This window comes from Pseudonaja textilis, chromosome 3 (genome assembly GCF_049901715.1).
Source record: "Pseudonaja textilis isolate UNSWEBS1 chromosome 3, rPseTex1.2, whole genome shotgun sequence".
In the NCBI taxonomy this organism is placed as follows: Eukaryota; Metazoa; Chordata; class Lepidosauria; order Squamata; family Elapidae; genus Pseudonaja; species Pseudonaja textilis.
In genome coordinates, this window is record NC_141992.1 from 191,344,698 (window position 1) to 191,363,004 (window position 18,307).

The following is an 18,307-nucleotide window of genomic DNA, read 5'->3' on the forward strand; positions in this document are numbered from 1 at the left end:
CATCTCAAATGCCTGATTCTGGATGGCTAACAATGATTAAGAGCAAGATTAAAAGATTATAACAGAATAACAGAGTTGGAAGGGACCTTGGAGGCCTTCTAGCCCAACACACTAACAAATAATATATACAGCAATCAGCGGTAAAAGACCAACCAACACCACTATAAACACAAATACGATACAGGTTCAACCAACACCACTATAGGATACAGGTTCAATTGCACAAGCTCAAGAATGAAACTAGGTCCTCAAAGTCTTATGAAAGAGCAGCAAAGTTTAGGCAAATCCAATCTTTGTGGGAAAGATAATCCAGAGAATGAGTATCACAATAAAAAAAAAAAAGACTATGTTCCTGGAACTGCTAGTGGCATTCCCATTATGGGATCCAGAATCTATCTCTCTTGATGGATCTATCAGGTCAGGTATGTAGAACTGGGGAGAGATTCTGGCAATTTCACATCTGTGTTGGATTTCAGAAACTTCAGTAGGAGAAGAGAGGAAAAGCTGAGAGGTGGAGTTAAGCAGGTCATTAGCTCAGAGTCTTTGCATTGCCGCAAATGGTCCAATTCCAACCCCTCTTGAATTCCGCTGACTCTGATCTGGTGCAGTGTGGGATTCATTTTTTTTACTACCTGTTCTGTGGGCGTGGCTTGGTGGGCGTGGCAGGGGAAGGATACTGTAAAATCTCCAGTCAGAGGTGGTATCTGCCGGTTCTCTGAACTACTCAAAATTTCTGCTACCGGTTCTCCAGAACTTGTCAGAACCTGCTGAATACCACCTCTGATCTGGTGCCAGTTTAATAATGGACTTTATTTGACTACAGTCTTGAGCAATAAATCTTTCAACTCCAACTGAACATGCGGTCCTGATCCTTTGTGCCTGACATATCAGTAGAAGTAGATTGTTCAGGCCCAGACTTGTAATCTTCCCAAATGTTTCCAAATTATCTAAGTAATACAGTGTCAAGGATTTGTAATTAGTGTATATAAATATCATTGCTTTGAAGTGATGTAATGTAATTGTTAGAAGGAGAACTGGGTTTGTTTCCAAGCTGAGGTTAATGTCTATGGAGATTCTCAGTCGTCCAGGTCATCGTTGTCCCAAATATGCTTTTTCAAGAAGCAACTGGACTTTCTGTTTGAAGATGTTTTGCTTCTCAACCAAGAAGCTTTTTCAATACCGAAGAAGCTTCTTGGATGAGAAGCAAAACGTCTTCAAAGAAAAACCAGAAAGCCCAGTTACCTCTTGAAAAAGCAGCTTTGGGAGGCTGAGGTTAAAGAAAGTATAGCATAGTCAATTGACTGAAGCAGAGGGGATCATTTCTCAGAACAAAAATACTGGGAGAATCCAAATTGGATATTGGAGGTGGCTATGTTGAGTTCTCTACCTCAAATACCACTTCTGTAGGGAACCCTTACTTTAGAAAGTGTAATGGATTGATTCTCCAAAAAGGGGGCACTCTAGGGTCAGGTAGCCTGCCAAGCTGTAGTTTTCCCATTTATTTCTTGTTCAATTAACATTAAAAATAGAAGTGGTGGTCTGGTGGAGTAAAGCAACAATCTTCAAACGTGGCAACTTTAAGACTTTGTAGACTTCAACTCCTAGAATTTGTCAGCCAGCCATACTGACTGGGCTTCCACCTTTGGTCAATTTCAAACTCTTTGTCAAGTTTGTTGTCTTTGTTGCCAATGGAATTCCTAACCTTTTCCCCTGGGAATGGTAGAGAGATTGGAATGAAAGAAACAGAAGGAAGAATAAATGTCAGGGAGGGTTTGATTTCCTTCCTACAAAATCAAGATTAATAATGACACAATAAAAAAGGAAAAATGTAGCCAATTGGCCATTGTGTGACACAATCTGATGGACTGGATGGACCTAAAATCCAAAGGTATTTTATGTTCTTTACCTGGAGATGATATTAAGTCTTCCAGACTAATAGCCTTCAGTAAACCTGTCCTCCATGAATTTATCTAATCCCTTTTTATAGCTGTCCAAATTAGCAGCTATCATTACCAATAAAGGGCAGATGATGTTTCATTTGTCTCTTCTAAATCTTCCAAATCAGCTTTATGGAATGACTCACAGTCCTGGCGTTCCAAGAAAATGAGAATTTTTTCCCCCCAAAGCACTTTCTCTTTGCCAGAAAGTATATGTAGTATGTACAGACTTCAATTAAACCCCTCTTCATTCATCTTTCACCAAACTAAAAGGTGTCCTAAACAGGGGTGGGATTCAAATTTTTTAACAACCTGTTCTGTGGGCGTGGCTTGGTGATCATGTGACTGGATGGACATGGCTTGGTGGTCATGTTATTGGCTGGGCGTGGCCAACTCAATGTTACATCGAGGCATGCATCTCCTCGCCTAGCCTCTTGTGACTGTAGGGATGCTGCAACAGTCATAAGTGTGAAAAATGGTCCTAAGTCTGCCACTGTAACTTTGAATGGTCACTCCACACAAGCAAAGTACCAGCAAAGTAGGGGGAAAAAACTCCAGAGATGTTCCTGAGACAGGAAGTCTAGTCCTGCCAAAAATATAATAAGGGTTAACGGAGAGGCAGTTTCTGTAAGCAACACCAGAATGTTTCCTTCCTGCCCTCCTTACAGGATTAGGCAAGTAATTTCTTCTCACAACTGGTTCTCCAAACTGCTTAGAATGTTAACAACCGATTCTAGTGAATAGGTGCAAACTAGTAGAATCCCACCCCTGGTCCTAAATGTTATGACTACCTATGAGGAAGGTATCTCAGCTCCCTAAGAAGTTTGAGAAGATATTCGCCCATCTGTATTCTTATCAACTTGATTATTTCCTTTTTTCCCCTTTGTTTCCAGATCAAAAAGGGATGTAGCTACCACCAAGAGCCAATTTGGTCTAGTGGTTAAGACACTAAGCTACAAACCAGGAGACTGAGTTCTAGTCCCTTCTTAGGGACAAAAGCTAGCTGGAAGACTTTGGGCCAATCATCAGAAGACTGAGCTCTAGCCATGCCTTAGGCATGAAAGACATCTGGGTGTCTTTAGGCCAATCACCAGAAGACTTTGAGTTCTAGTCTCCCAGTAGTCACTGGCTGGGTGACTTTGAGCCAATTACCAGGTGACTGTGAGTTCTAGTCCTGCCTTAAGCATGAAAGACATCTGGGTATTTTTGACCAATCACCAGGAGACAGTGAGTTCTAGTCCTGCCTTAGGCATGAAAATTGACTGGTTGAATATGAGCCAATCACCAGGAGACTCTGAGTTCTAGTTCCCCTCTTAGCATGAGAGTCACTGACGGGGTGACTTTGAGCCAATTACCAGTTCTAGTCCTACCTTAAACCTGAAAACCATCCCCCCTCCCCCTTCTCTCCTCTCTCTCTCTCTCTCTCCTCTGTCCTCTCTCTCTCTCTCTCTCTTCCTCCCTCCCCCTGTTTCTCGCAAACTCACCTCACAGGGTTGTTGTGAGGAAAATAGGAGAAGGAAGGAGCAGTAGACTCATTTGCCAATAAAGGCAACAATAAAAAATAAAGGTGGGATATAAATGAAATAAAGTTAGTGGCGTTTCTCATCAATTTTGAAAGAAATCCACTATGAAGCTCATTACAGTAGCAATCAAAAGGTTAGAAAACAAGAGTAACAGAGAAATCTCATCTTGGATTACTGACCCAAACAGCTTAGCAGCCTTTGGGACTGCAATAAGCAGTATGCTGTGTTATTCAGTCCGTTGGCATGAAGTAGAGGGGGAAGGGAACATTACGGCTTTTCCCAGCTGTAGAGTTGGAGAGAACAGGATGTTAGAAGCTGCATTCTTTGTGGCAATTCATCAGTTCTCTGTCTGGCCACATGTAAACAAACCTGAATCAGGCGAAACCTAACCTCAGTGATACGGTGTATTGACGTCTCTGTTAGCACAGAAGCCTGATTTTATTTGCAACAGTTGGAAGAAAAAGAGCGTAAGGGCATGCAAGACTGATTAGCTAATCCCCTGGGTTGGGGACAAGAGGAGGTTGCCTCTTCTTGGTGATGAAAAGAGCCACTGAAATACTGTCAAATAGGACTCTGCATCAGGTCTTACCAAATTGCAAATAATGAATCAAAGCTGGTTGAGGCTGACTGACTCTGAATGGTTATAAAATGCACCCCCCACCTGCAGATTTTGGGAATTGAGATTCTAGAAAACCTATGTCTTGGATTCTTTGTGGTCACTGAAAAAGAGATCTGTCTTGGACTCTCACCCCTCTAATCAAATGCAGAATAGCATCCTCACTGATTATTATTATAATAAGAATACGGCGGTGTTCCAGCAGCCAGGAGGCCACGACACTATTGCAGAGCCATAGATTGGCTTGCCAAACTATCAGCCCTGTTGTAGGAAATGCTGGCATGCTTCACAAGATATGCCAAAGGAAGGTGAGCTGGCTTCACACCAGAGAGAGAAAAACAGCAGCATCACCCAAGGCCCCCTTCCCAGAGTTGCCTCACCAACGGAGAATATAACCAGGACGGTTCACGGCCATCATGAATTTGACTGCCTGCACAGAACACCAATTTGTTTCCCCACTGAAGTGGTACCTATCTATCTACTTGCATAGAATAAGCTTTTGAACTGTTAGGTGGACAGAAGATGAGGTGAGTGGTACTCACCCTGCCACAAGGGTACTCACCCTTGCTAGGGCTTGAACCGCTAGACCTGAGACCATCTCCAGCACCATTAAGCTACTGAGCCACTGTGCCTCCCCTTCTAGTGATGATGACATGAAAGGGGTGGTTTTTACTTGCTCCAAAGTAACTAGGAACCAAGCAATGGAAAATGTTGTCAGTCAACACCGGCACGTTGAATGATACTCAGAAACTACTGGCAACTAAGGCAGTGCCCATGAAACTAGTATGATTCATCTGTCGTGATTTTAATATACCCTTGGTCAACTGTTGTGAACTTCAAATATATCTTTTTCCCCATCCTAATGGATTTTCTGTTATATTCCCCTTAAGTCCTTCAGCTAGAGCAAACAGGGGCATTGTATAAAAAAGAATACCAAATGACCATCATCATCCATTAATTATATTGATTTCAAACCTCAAAACCTTTTTGCAGATTTAAATGATCTCAGAAAAAGGCAGGGAATGGAGATTCTTCATGCTACTATGTAAGAGCACAATGTCCTTGATAGAGAAGTGGGTGGCAATTAAAATCGCTAATCTAAAGTTTTGGAAAAGATATTTTGATAGATCTAGGTGGTCAATAGTTCAAAGATTCAGAAGACAGAGCTAGTTTAATTTTCTCATCTATCACTAATTATATATTCCGAAAATGGGATTCTATACATGTAAAACTAGAAAATATTTTGGAAGAATTGCATATTCCTTCTTCTAACTCCCAACAGGCAAATTATTTCAGGAAATACAATGCTGAAAATGAAATACCCTTATATAATCTGTGCATCGTGCTAAAACTTTGGATCTTGGTTGATTGGTTCTCAGAGGTATTAAATCCTACTTTGTAAAATGAAATAATCTCCATTATTTCCTGGTTTGATTTTTTTTTTTTCCTTATTAATCTGCCAAAGAGGAAAAACCCACTTCAAGTAGGTTACCTGAGATTAGACAAATAAAATACAGGTCTCTAGAATGCTGATAAAAATTGCCATAATATACTGTTTCTCAGCCTTAGCAGTTTGCTGCCTGGGGAATTCTGGGAGTTTGAAGTCTACCTATCTGAAAGTTGCTAAGGTTCAGATACACTGCCATACTAAGAGCCGTGGCAGCACAGTGGTTAGAATGCAGTACTGCAGGCTACTTCTGCTGACAGCTGGCTGCCTGCAATTTGGCAGTTCGAATCTCACCAGGCTCAAGGTTGACTCAGTCTTCCATCCTTCCGAGGTTGGTAAAATAAGGACCCAGATTGCTGGGGGCAATATGGTGACCCTGTAAAACACTTAAAGCGGGCTATAAAGTGATATATAAGTCTAAGTGCTATTGCTATAATATGTTTAGAAAAAACAATGTAATAATAATGAAAGCCATTTCATCAATTCTTAATCTATAATTACCCAGAAATTCCCAAGTTGAGTCTTCTACCAGTCTACAAGTGAAGTTTGAAACTAGGATTGATTAATAAAATAATGAAATGCCACTGATTGTCACACACACACCCCCACTCCCCAAGTGTTTTTCTGCCTCCTGTTCAAAGTCGATCTCCTGAATTAAGACCGGATAAGGTAAAGATGGTTCTGGATGTGACTATTATGCATCCCATGGACTGCAAAAAAATCACAGACAAAGAAATCGTAGACTGGACCTCACCAAACATATCAGTTGAAGCAAGATTGCCAAACAGGGGCTATCATACTTTGGCCATGACATGAGATCTGAATCACTCAAAAAGGCATTCATGCTGGAAGTGATCAGGAGAAAAAGGAGAAGGGGAGCCCTAGTACCCGTTGGCTGGACACTATAAAAGATGACACTGGGATGACCATGGTGGATCTGGAGAAAGTAGTATAAGACAGAGGGGCATGGAGAGTGCTGAGCCATAGAGTAGCCGAGGATCAGACATGACTGAATGGCTGACAATGATGAGATGAGCTAAAAGGATACAGGTGAGCCCAAAGAAAAGGATCCTATGATCTGATTTGGGGTAAGATTTCCTACTTTTTGCCTGAGATTTATTTCCTCTTACTAGGGTACTAAACTATTTCCATAGCTAGTGTTCTATTTATCTCATGCATTTGCATAAATCTCCTGCTATTGAATACACTTAGCTGTAAAGCTAAAAAGGAGGTGCTTTTATAAGGCATAAATAAATGCTCTATAAAGATGTTCCAAAACCAAAATGTCCTCCCAAATTAATGGGTAGTAGTTTTCTCTACAGAAAAAACTGCACAAAACCTTGATAGGATTTTGGAAGAAGGAGAAGGAGAAGGAGAAGGAGAAGGAGAAGGAGAAGGAGAAGGAGAAGGAGAAGAAGAAGAAGAAGAAGAAGAAGAAGAAGAAGAAGAAGAAGAAGAAGAAGAAGAAGAAGAAGAAGAAGAAGAAGAAGAAGAAGAAGAAGAAGAAGAAGAAGAAGAATCTTCAGTTTCCTTATTCTTATTTATGTTGTTGTGACTTGACACCCCATCTTAGTCACAATATTTTACTAAAGGCTGTTTTGGGGAATGAAAATGGAGTGTCCATAAGAGTGATGAAGTTCCAAACTAACCTTGAAACTGCCCAAAGTCACATAGGTGAAATGGGAGGTATAGAAATTGAATGAATGAATGAATGAATGAATGAATGAATGAATGAATGAATGAATATTAGTTGGCTTGACACAATGGTTTTGGTGCTGCTCCACAGGCCCACACATATGATGTCAGGCCCAAACCAGAGCCTCACAGCAAAATCTAATCAAGTTCAATTGTTTATTTGCTTACATCCAATAGACAGAATCTTGCCAAACTAAGGCTATATAACCTTCTAACCTTCTAGATATCATGAGAGATTCTAGAATGGGGCTACCCTGAACGTCTTCCCAGTCCCCCATCCAGTTTGGGATTCTGCAGCTATTATTACCTTTATTGTCAGAGTACAACATATGTGCAATGAGATTGGCTGAGCCTCCCTTCTTAATCTGGATTTATCTCTGAGAAAGCCTGTGCTGCCAAGACTCCCCCTCCTCCACTGCTTCTCTAGATACACATTCCATCACACATGGGCCTCCATGGATCAAACCCTCAAGGAGATGGAATGTATACATCAAACTCTTGAATGCTTCAACATTCCCAAGATCATAAATTGAACGGAATGCTTTCATATCTGGAGCGAATGTGACTTACTTGTGAAATCAGGGCTAAACGTGGCAATGGATTCATTTGCATCGCATATTTATCATGTTTATGTCTTCAGCTTTACCAGCTATATAAAATCATCTCTTCCTTTTGATTTTTTTTTCCTTTAATGATCCTACAGTATATTCAAACATTACATACATCTCAGAATAATTCTGTGGTGGAATGGGAACTTTGCCATCCATAAATCATAGAGATAATTAGGGATATTCCAGTGTTGGGGGCAAATCTATTCTATTTTATTATTTGATTTTTATTTATTAATTTTGATGTCACCCATCTCCCCTACAATGTGACTCTGTGTGGCTTACAAGTTATACTTATTAGTGAGTGAAGGCCATTGTGCTGTGATGATAACAGTAGCTTTCCACTTCTCTTTTAAACATTGTTGTGAATTTCTTTTCAACCTCCTTTTCATTCCCACCGCAAACTTCTCAGCCAAAACTTTCCAACAGCAGCCAATTCCTTCAGGAAATCCAAAATCCATATCATGTTATACAACCATCTTAGCCACATAAAATTAAGACACAGCAATGCATTTTACAAGCTCTCAGTTTGAGTACTCTAAGCCTCAATTAGTAGGGGTGTGCAAATCAACCCTGATTTGATTTGAAATTGTTGATTCAGTGTGAAATGTTGAATTGTTTTGTACTGAGAGTGCTCTGATGCAATGGTTGAAAGCAACAAATTGAGCGCGCGCGTGCGCACACACACACACACACACATCTGAATTGTCCCATCAATTAAAATCAGCTTGATTGAGATTTCATGCTTTGAATAGAAGGAATAATTCATTTGTTGCTATCTTATTTGACATTTCAAATTTATCTGACTCGGTTTAGAAATCTCACGGGACTAAAATCTCCAAGGATAATCTGCCCACCCTGTGCATACATCTAAGATGTCCTGCCTTTATTATTTTCACAAATAAGTCAAGGTCAAGGAAAACATGTCCAACACACCTTCCTTTTCCTATTTCCCCCACAACAGCAACACTATGAGGCAAGTTGAGCTGAGACAGAGTGTCTGGCCCAAAGTCACCCAGCTGGGTTTCATGGCTAAGGTATGTCTAGAATAGCTGCAGAAACTGGGTATGTCTACAACTAGCGAAGAGAAGGACTAGAGGGGACATGATAGCAGTCTTTCAACATTTGAGGAATTGTCACATAGAAGATGGCGCAAACCTATTCTTCAAAGCACCTGAAGGCAAGACAAGCAATGGATAGAAACTTATTAAGAGAATCCAACCTAGAAATAAGGAGAAATTTCCTGATGGTGAGAGAACAATCAATCAGTGGAAGGACTTGCATCCAGGAGTTGTGGGTTCTCCATCTCTGGAGGTTTATAAGAAGAAGTTGGACAGCTATTTGTCTGAAATGGTATAGGGTCTCCTGCTTGAGCAGGGGATTGGACTAGAAGATCTCCCAATTGGACTAGAAGCCCCTTCCAATTATGATTCTATTCTATTCTATTCTATTCTATTCTATTCTGTTCTGTTCTGTTCTGTTCTGTTCTGTTCTGTTCCGTTCCATTCCATTCTACCTGACCCTAACCTACCCTACCCTACCCTACCCTACCCTACCCTACTCATGAAATGCCACTTTCTAGCCTGGTGCTGTAACCACTAGACCAAATTGGCTCCCTTATGGTTTCCATGGTACAGAATTCCATAAAAAAACAAGTTTATTATTGCTGTTGACAGGTTCACAGTGACAAGCTGAGCATGTTCCATTTTGCATGGCTATTTTGATATCATTGTCATGGTTTGAATGATTGGATGATTGATTTTCCTCATGCCAAACCACCCAGAATTGTTTGAGCTCAGGAGGATACAAATGTTTATAAATAAATAAAAATGAAATAAATTTCAATAGTTGATGGAGTGGCCTTCTTACCAAATCTTCAGATCACACCTTTGGTCTTCCCTCTTGGTTAGGAGCTTGTTTATTTGTTTTTTATAGCTTAGCAACAGCTTGCCTAATCAGTCAGTATATTATGTGTACTCAGAAAATAGGTTAATTCAGTAATCAGGTTAAGTATCCTGAGTAAAGGCAATCAAAATGAGATAAAATTATAGTCATTTGTACTTGTTATTTTCCTCCAACGTTCAAATGATATCATGCTACTATTGCAATGACAACAACTACCATATAATATTATTTTCTCAATGGACTACAAAACAATCACTTTTAACAACGCAGTATTCTTTTTTTCCAAGAGAGCATTGAGGGGAGACAGACAAGCAGGTACGAATCTCACCAGGCTCCAGGTTGACTCAGCCTTCCATCCTTCTAAAATCAGTAAAATGAGGACCCAGACTGTTGGGGGGGCGATATGTTGACTCTTTAAACCACTTAGAGAGGGCTCTAAAGCACTGTGAAGTGATATATAAGTCTAAGTACTATCCCAAAATAGAGTCAAAAAAATTAGCAAAGGGTTTTCTGCCCAGTTGTTGAATGGGTGTGGCCATGGTGCACCATCCTGCACCATGGCGGAGGGGGGGGCATTTTTGCCCTCCCTGGGCTCTGGAGGCTTTCCTCGAGCCTCTGGCAGGGTGAAAATGGCCTCCCTGGGCTCTGGGGGCTTTCTGAAAGGTGGAAACAGGCCCATATGGGGCCTTCTCGAACTTCTACAAGGCCTGCTTTTCACCCTCCCTGAGCCTCCGTGCGCACCCTGCACTTACCTGCCTCCAAAATGGGCCACGTGGGGATTCCTGGGAATGGAGTGGAGGAGTAGGTGGGGACCAGCCAGGAGTGGGATTTAGGGGTTCTCCGAACTGCACAGAATCTTAGCTAGGGGATCTCCTAAACCCCTGCGCACCCCTGGCAGCCCAACCCTGGTGCTATCACTATTGCTACTAGCCAGCCGACCAGACTTCTTGCTATTAGATAAGGGCTATAAGACAGTGATGGCGATAGATGTAGTGGCACCAAATGACAACAACATCAGGAAGTTGTATGAGAAGCTGGAAAAGTACCAGGGGCTGAAGAGGGAGCTAGAGAGGATGTGGAAAGAAAAACCTAAAGTAGTTCCTATGGGCATTATGTGTCTCTACAAATTTGGGTCCTCTCCAGTGACCCAGGAATTTGAGGGTTCTGCACAGAATCTTAGCTGTACCTGGTGTTGCACTCTTTTGGACAGAGAGCTCTGGTGTTGTTTCTGGGATCTATTGGAGCCACTCTCCCAGTTTAGAGGTCACAGCATCAAGTGTTCCTACCATGACTGGGTTCATTTTGGCCTTGAGTTTCCACCTACTCTCTAGTTCCTCCTTCAGACCCAGGTCCTTCTGCAGCTTCTTATATGCCTTCTTCCTGATGTTGCTGTCACTAGGCACCACTATATCTGTCATTACCATTGTCTTCCGGTCCTTGTCTGTTAGACCTTGATGTCTAATGGATTGGCCAGTATTTGCCTGCCCACCGGATAAGAAGTCCCACAGCGTCTTAACAGCAGTAGCACTTAGACTTATATACCACTTTACAGGGCTCTACAGCTCTCTCTAAGTGGTTTACAGAGTTAGCCTATTGTCCCCAACAATTTGGGTCCTCATTTTACCCACCTTAGAAGGATGGAAGGCTGAGTGAACCTTGAGCCTGGTGAGATTCGAACTGCCAAATTGCAGGCAGCCAGCAATCAGTATAAGTAGCCTGCAGTACTGCACTCTAACCACTGAGCCACTGTGGCTCGTTAATTAACTCTATTTTTCTCCATGAGCCTGTATAGAATTTCCCTTCTGGACTTTAGAGGGTTTTGTCCATACTGCAGAAGTTCCTACACACAGTGATAGCTATGTGGTTGTGCTACAGCAATAGCAATAGCATTTAGACTTATATACCACTTCATAGTGCTTTCCAGCCCCCTCTAAGTGGTTTACAGAGTCAGCATATTGCCCCCAAATATCTGGGTCCCCATTTTATCAACCTCAGAAGGGTGGAAGGCTGAGTCAACCTTGGCTGAGAATCAAACTGCTGGCAATCAGCAGAATTAGCCTGCAATTCTGCAATCCTATACAGTCAGTGATGTTCCTGCCTGAATTTTACACATTACCACTAAGAGAAGACAGTCTTCTTCTGGACAGAGAGCTCTATGTTGCTCCTGGGATCTGTTGGATCTCCTAGCTTAGGAATCACACCCAACCTGATCCCACTATCGCTGGAACCACTTTTACTTTCCACATCAATATTTACACATAGCAAAGTTGCCATTTTCTTTCTTTCTTTTTTTAAAATTATTATTATTATTCATCAGCACTACTAGGCTTAGAGTTGGAAGGAACTTTAATCTTTCTCATCAAATCCCAGGACAGAGATGTTTTTCTAATAAAAATCAAATAAAATTCTTCTTTGGCACCAGTGGAGACAATTTTTTTAAAAAAAACAAAAACGTGACTCCAATGCAGGAAACTGAATTTTACAACTCTACAAACATGAGAGCCAAGAAATAAATAATGACCCCAGGATACATCATATTATTTGCTTACTATCAAATTAAGAAGGAAGAAAGACGGCTTCTGGCATTGTAGAGTTTGCCTTGGAATGGTGGTTAATCGAAGAATCCTTGAATTTCAGGAGGGGCTGACTGCGAGCTTAGTCTCCATTGTCGGGAGCATCAGAGTGTAAGTGGCATAATTCTGGATCCACAATTACCTTGATTTTCTCTTATCAGCAAAAAAAGATGCTGTGAATTACTCTTGGACCGTAAGGTCTCCTGCCTCCTTTGTTGAACCCGTTTCTTCCTTTCTTTGTCATGACCAGAAACTGTGGCAAGGCTCAAAATGAACAGATGGAAACCTCCACCCATAAAGATGAATCCTGAAATGGACACAGCGCTGTGAATGTTCGGGGAACTCACCGGTGGTGGGATTCAAAAATTTTTCTACTGGTTCTGTGAACATTGCTTGGTGGGTGTGGCTTGCTGGGTGTGGCAGGGGAAGGTTACTGCAAAATCCCATTCCATCCCCACCCACCCCCACTAACCTGCTTTCCAGCTCCATTCTCCTGTGCAGGGCAACAAAAGAAGACCCAGCCAATCAGCTAGGACTCGGGAGGCAGAGAATAAGTGGAGGCAGGGCCAGTCAGAGGTGGTATTTTCCGGTTCTCCGAACTACTCAAAATTTCTGCCACCAGCTCTCCAGAACTGGTCAGAACCTGCTGAATACTGGAAAGCACCACCAGGTTGTTTCCCAATTCACTTTTTAAGCCATGACACTCTTCTCATGAAGCGACTGTAATTCATGTGGCCATCTTTGTGAGACGGGAAATGAAAGCTCCAGTCAAAATAAGCCTTTCTAAAAAGCTTAATTGGTTATTGGATTCAGCTCAAAGCAAAGCAAGACAACGTTTGCATGCTAGCCAGAAGCAGGCATGAATTACAAGCTCTCCAGGGCTTAAAAGGGAAAGACAGCAAGATCATTAGGTGAAGAACACAAAGAAAAGGCCAGGACCGATAAGGCAAAGCTGATCTCAGGAAGATTGAAGACTGGAATCTATTAAGGACAACTGGCCAGATGCTGCTTACCTCCATGGAAAACAGCTGGCTGCTAATATTTCAGATCTATCCTAACGCTAATTAGTGGGATGCAGTTGGAAGCATACAGACAAAATTCTCTTGCTTTTTTCAGATTTGTTCTCATTCAGTTATTGATTTATTTCCGGCCATTACTGTTTTTATGAATAACTCAAGGTGGCAAACATACTTAGTACTCATTCTTCTTCCTGTTTTCCCCAAAACAACCACCTTGGAGGTGAGTTGAGTTGAGAAATAGTGTGACTGACCCAGCAAGCTTATATGTCTAAGGCAGGACAAGAACTCCCAGTCTTTTGGTGATTGGCCCAAAGTCACCCAGTTGGTTTTTCGTGCCTAAGGTGGTGTTGGGCTCCGAGTTCGCGACAGAGCCCGTCAGCTCCGAACGCACCTCACAGCAAATCAGCTGGCAGTGAAGAATATCACCTTGGCTCTGCTGATGCCAGATCTGTATTGCTGCTTGTGTGCTAGCCGATGGTGTTGAAGGTTGCTTTAGAATGATTCAGCAGAGCTGCGAGCTGCAGGATGGATTCTGAAGCAACTGCGGGCTGCAGGGTGGATTCTGAAGCAACTGCGGGCTGCAGGATGGATTCTGAAGCAACTGCAGGCTGCAGGATAGATTCTGAAGCAACTGCAGGCTGCAGGGTGAATTCTGAAGCAACTGTGGGCTGCAGGGTGGATTCTGAAGCAACTGCAGGCTGAGGGATGGATTCTGAAGCAACTGCGGGGTTACAGATGGAGGTGGGACTAGAACTCACAGACTTTTGATGACTAGCCCAAAGTCTGGTTTTCATTGATTGCCCAGCCATCTGCAGCAACTTGTACTTGAATCTCTTTGTGTAACTGTAATAGAATAACTGTAACTGCCGTAGAACAACAGAATTGGAAGAGGCCTTGGAGGTCTTCTAATCCTACCCACTGCTCAGGCAGGAGACCCGGTAGCATTCCTGACAAATGCTTGTCCAATCTCTTCTTAAAAACCTCCAGTGACGGAATGCTCACAACTATGAAGGCAAGCTGTTCCACTGATTCATCATTCTCCCTGCCAGGAAATTTCTCATTATGTCTAGGTTGCTTCTCTCCTTGATTAATTTCCATCCATAGTTTCTTGTCTTGCTTTCTGGTGTTTTGGAACATCGTTTACCCCCAGATCTTTGTGACAACACCTCAAAAATAAGGATTTTGCAATCCCAGTTTCTGCACGGTGATACCCATGATACCTAGTGAGCTGTGCAATGTGCACCATTCCCAAGTCACCATCACCTCTCAGGGGGTCCAATGAAGGTTGAATTAGTCACTAATCTAGTTCACTAGTTACTTTTATTTAGTAAATACAATTTTTAATACATCGAATCTGCCCAGTTCTAGAAATTTTTAATAGTTCAGAGAACCGGCAAATATCACCTCTGACTGGCCCTGCCCCATCTATTTGTTGGCCTCCCTAGTCCCAGCTGGGTCTTCTTTTGTTGCCCTACACAGGAGAACAGAGTTGGAAAGCAGGTTAGTGGAGTAGGGAGGGAATGGGATTTTGCAGTAACTTTCCCCCAGGAGTGGAGTGGGAATGGAGATTTTACAGTATCCTTCCCCATGCCCACCAAGCCACACCCACCAAGCTACGCCCACAGAATTGGTAGTATATATATTTTTTAATCCCACTATTGGCCCACACTAAACCTCCAAGCTGCAGAACAGAGTGAAATTGCATGGAAGTTTGCAAAGACTAAAACCACTGAAGCTTTTTGGGGTCTCCACCTTGTTTAAAAACTCAGCACTTTCATTAGCTCCAACACAGCAGAATTGCCAAATGATACGGTTCCTCCCAGCATGGAATTACCGTAATGCAATTTCCACATCTCACATTAACTGCACTTGGACTGTAACAGGCCTACATTTCCAGTGAGTGATTCTCCCTGGTGATCTCAGCTTTGGCTGAATCCATCAACATCTCAGGTGGTTTTTTGCAGAGCTTGGCTGTAGGCTCCAAGAGGCCGGTGTAAGGAGCTTGAAAGTGCTTCATTTTTTTCTTTTTTTTTTGGCGTCCAGCTGGGTCAGAAAGCCTTGCCAGGAGAGAGGGGAAAAATGCTTGTTTCTTTTGAAACAGGCTATGAAAACCAAGTCCAAATGTGGCTGCAGAAAAACTAAGAATCGTGGTGATTGCGAGTACAAAATAGATTTCATTGAGTCATATATATATATATATATTTTCCAGATGAGCTCATATGCAAACAACTCTAATTGATGTTGGTTTGGATAGTTGTTTACTCTCCTTTAGGTAATGGCTTCCTCTCTTTACCTTCTTTAAATTTTGCCTGTACAACCAGAAGTTGCTGTAATGCACCTCTTCCAGCATCTATTCTAACCATTCTTCAACCCCCTTGGATTACAAGTAGTCCTCAGTTTACGACCGCAATTGACTTCAACAGTTCTGTTGTTAAATGAAACATTTGTTAACTTTCAGGCTGTATAAACAGCGGGATAGGATCGAGATCACGTGAAGTGTTAATACCACTTTATAATGCCTTGGTAAGGCCACACTTGGAATGCTGCCTCCGGTTTTAGTCTCCACTATGTAAAAAATGATGTTGAGACTCTATAAAGAGTGCAGAGAAGAGCAACAAAGATGATTAGGGGACTAGAGGCTAAAACATATAAAGAGCAGTTGCTGGAATTGGGTATGTCTAGCCTTATGAAAAGAAGGACTGGGGAAACATGATAGCAGTGTTCCAATATCTCAGGGGCTGCCCCAAAGAAGAGGGAGTCAAGCTATGCTCCAAAGCACCCGAAGGCAGGACAAGAAGCAATGGATGGAAACTAATCAAGGAGAGAAGCAACTTAGAACTAAAGAAGAATTTCCTAACAGCTAGAACAATTAACCAGTGGAACAACTTGCTTCCAGAACTTGTGGGTGCTCCAATGCTGGAGTTTTTTTAAAGATGAGATTAGATAACCATTTGTCTGAAATGGTATAGGGCAGGGGTGTTAAACTCAATTTCATTGAGAGCCACATCAGGGTTGTGGTTGACCATCAGGGCTTTGGTTGACCAGGTAGATGTGGCCAACTGGGTGGGTGTGGCCAGTTTGATGCAACTCCCCAAACTGCTGGCAGGTGTTCTCTTCACACTGGGTATGCTGGGCCAAAGCCCCACAGGACAAATCCAACTACATCGTGGGCCGGATCCAGCCTGTAGGCCTTGAGTTTGACCCTTCTGGTATTGTTCTGACCTAACCCTGTTACCAGCAAGAAAATCTCACACAAACTCAGTAACTCAAAACCTTCACAGCTTAAATCTGCAAATAAACTTCTTTGCAGATAAAAGATGGCTTGCAGTCAATTAGTCCAACCAGAAAAACCTTGACAGAATTCTTCAGATAAGCTGGAGTCTCTACACACAATGCTGGGTCCTTCGAACATTTTTGCTTTCTGCAAAAGCAAAAACCTTTTGAAACCAGGCTTATATTCCCTGAAGAAAGGGGCCATTATGTTGTATCCTTACTCCCAAATCGCCTGTGCTGCTTCAGCTGTTCTCTTCTACGAATCATCCTGCACTCATGCGCACTTAGCACAGGCTCCTCGGGAACCTCCTCCTCACTGCTACTGGCTAACCACAACAGGTATAGGGTTTCCTGCCTAAGCAGGGGGTTGGACTAGAAGACCATTATTTTCTTTTATTTCAGCTCCCTATTTGGTGCAGGTTCCACCCGGAAATCTCTGACAAGATGACCTTCCAACTTCTGTCTGAAGTCCTGCAGTGCAGGATAACTCATCCCTTTACTTTCCCTACTTGGGCTCCTTTCTCCTGCTGGAAATGCAGATGATGGGAGATGAAAAATGTTTAAATGCCTTCTCAGGGGTGGCCTTCAAAAATTTTAGCAAAGGGGGAGGGCAGAGCTGGCGTCGTGATGATACGGCATGCGAACTTGGAGGTCTGTAATCGCTGCCGATAACTTTGCTCCTGGACGATCCTATTAGATCTAAACCATCCCGAAGAGATAGTGAAAGTGAAGAGCGCATCCTGTCGATCCCAGGGACACCGCAAAGTCCCTGGTAGATCCAGGAGAAGCTCTTCTTGCCAGTAGCAAAGAGGCAGCCATTAAAGCTGCTGAAGTTGGGACAGCTCCGAAATGGAAGAGAACAGAAAGAGAGAGTGTGCCAGTTTGGTGAGAACTTTTTCTTTATTCTAAGATCTGAAAGGACACCCTAAGGAAAAAAAAGAATCGGTAAAAGTTTTGACAGAAGTGATTAAGCGGCGATTTTAAACAGGAATGTCAAAGTAATTTTTTTTTTCTCATTGCTGGATTTTCTATACATGATCTTATATTTTGAAACTGGACTGTTTTTTTCTTTTTCATCTATTTTTTTTCTCCTTTTTGATTTTGTAACTATTTTAGGCTAGAGACTCCCATTTAGTTATTTCTTTTTTTAAAATATTTTTTTTTTTTAATTAATTCTTATTGCGTTTTGCTTGGAAAAGGAGGGTGAAAGTGAAAGTAAAGAAACTTTGTAACACTGCCAACTAGAGGCTTGGAAATATTCTATTTCTCTTGTGACCAGACAAATCTGAGAAAGAAAGAACTGAGACTTCATTTCAAGGACATTGTTATTTGATAAGATAGAGGGAAAAACATGGGAGAGTATTATTGCAGGTGCTCTTCTGGGTTTCTATCAACAGCTGGAGACTGGTGCTGAAGGTTATAGAAAAAGAAAAGGTGATAAGTTTCTGGAGAAGAGTGTTATAACAAGAGCCTTGGAGTGGCTCCACAAAGTGCAGTGTGTTCTCTTGATTTTTCCTAAGCTGTGCTACCCGTCCTCAACAGTTTACTTTTTGAAATAGCCATTTGGACTTTTAGTTCTTTGGAACTTGTCTTTGCTTTTTTTTCCCTTTATGCTTGTCTTTGGAAGTTATTTTTTTACGTTTGTTTTTTATTTTAAAAGAAAAGTTTTAGTATTAATGATTCCCTTTCTTTTCTTTTTAAGGGAGTAGCC

At 42.0% G+C, this 18,307-nt stretch overlaps 1 long non-coding RNA gene across 1 annotated transcript in view; it reads right to left on the reverse strand.

Annotated features, from left to right (window-relative positions):
* LOC148126464 (uncharacterized) overlaps positions 1-9,741 on the reverse strand; it is a 40,828-nt gene extending 31,087 nt beyond the window's left edge. Inside the window, exon 1 of the long non-coding RNA XR_015742638.1 lies at positions 9,696-9,741. This is a non-coding gene — a long non-coding RNA (uncharacterized LOC148126464). The remainder of the gene's footprint in view (positions 1-9,695) is intronic.
* Positions 9,742-18,307: the final 8,566 nt, after the last annotated feature.